Source organism: Mus caroli, chromosome 18 (assembly GCF_900094665.2).
Source record: "Mus caroli chromosome 18, CAROLI_EIJ_v1.1, whole genome shotgun sequence".
In the NCBI taxonomy this organism is placed as follows: Eukaryota; Metazoa; Chordata; class Mammalia; order Rodentia; family Muridae; genus Mus; species Mus caroli.
In genome coordinates this window covers 58,238,113-58,239,852 of record NC_034587.1, presented here as the reverse complement: position 1 = coordinate 58,239,852, position 1,740 = coordinate 58,238,113, and positions in this window count along the sequence as shown.

Sequence of the window (1,740 nt, the reverse complement as noted above, 5' to 3'; positions counted from 1 at the left end):
TTCCTTCCTCCCTCCCTCTCTCCCTCCTTCTCTCCTTCCTTCCTTCCTTCCTTCCTTCCTTCCTTCCTTCCTTCCTTCCTTCCTTCCTTCCTCCCTTCCTTGTTATTGTTTGGGTTTTTGAGACAGAGTGTTTCCTCATTCTGTAGACCAGGTTAGCCTTGAACTCAGAGATTCGCCTGCCTCTCCCTCCCCAGTGTTTGGGATTAAAGCCATGCACCACCACGACCTAGTAACTTGGCATTATTTCTATCTAACTTCAAATGTTCCAGATGACGAGACAGAGGCACAGAGAGCTGAAATCCATTCCCCAGCATCCACCTGGCTTTCACCAGCAGACTGTGGAGCCCTAAGCCTGTCCTCCTTACTTCTAGAATCAAGACATCTTAGGACAAGTGGGAACTCTCCTTCGGAACCCATGCGGGCCAGTGACATTCAATACTACTTATTGAATGTTCTTAAACACTACTACCTTCAGGGGACTTTTGTGCCTACCCCTCCAAAATAGTTTCTTTCTCTCTCCTCTCTGCCCCCCATTCCTCAAGTCTTCCTTCCTTCCTTCCTTCCCCTCATTATGAGAGAACATGTATTTCTCTGGGTACAGCATCCTGAAGTTGGTTAGATCCCTCTGTGACTTCTCTTCTGCTTGTTTTCTTTGTCCCTCACTGGAAGGTAAGCAAGCTGAGAACAAGGACCTTGTTTTCTCACCTCTTTATCTCTGGCCTCGAGCCTTGTGCCTGGCACAGGGAGAGTGATCAATACGTACTTGTTTGCAGACCTCAGTGGACATATGAATGGGTGGGTGAGTGGGCGGGTAAGGTTCTTCATGGCTGGGGGTTGGTTTTTTTGAAGGAGCTTGTAGCCTTGGATCTAAATTAATGGGTAGAAAGAATGGAAATTGGATTCCATAGGGAAATGCTTGTCTCTGTGTGTGTGCGTTTGTTCAATTTAAAAGATAAGACCTATAGTATCTACACGAAGTTCTTTGAGAAAGCAATTCAAACATCTGCAATACTAATTGTTTTCCACAGTAGAATTGTGGTAGGAGTTTAGGGAGGGAATGAGACCATGTTTCATTGTGTAACTATATAATATTTTGAATCTCTGTCACATTCATGTCTTCTATCTACCCATCCATCAATTATCTATCTATCTATCTATCTATCTATCTATCTATCTATCTATCTATCTATCTAAGATAACCCTAAGATAATAACAATTTAAGATCTCTTTTTTTGAAGAGCTGGGCAGCAGATCAAGGGAAAGAATTAATCAGAGGAAGGCATTCAGAAGACAATTAACTCCTCCTTTTCACCCAGGACCAGACTTTGTAGAAACTAAAGTAGGGCAAGTGTGAATACAAGAGGTTTCCCAAGACTGGCTGGGCAGGAAACATTGCTTTCGAACAGTGCTTATTGGCAATATCATCTGTCCTCCTTGCAACAACTCAGACTTGAAGAGGAATCCGAAGCCGATCAGACTCCTCTGACACAGTGACTGGAAAATGTGTCACCGTTGCCTTTCTTTGCGTGTCCAGGGTGATTTGCTTGTTGGTTTTCTATAAAATGTTGCCAAACCACAAGCATTTTCTCTTACATCTCTTTTCTTTCAGATGTGTTAGTGATAACCTTAAACTAGAAAGCATGGAAATACCATATTTGTTTCAGTAGCTACACACTTTACAATAGGATTGTCAGAAGTGCAAAGTTTTGTTTTTCTTGCTATTACAGAAATGTTGCATAG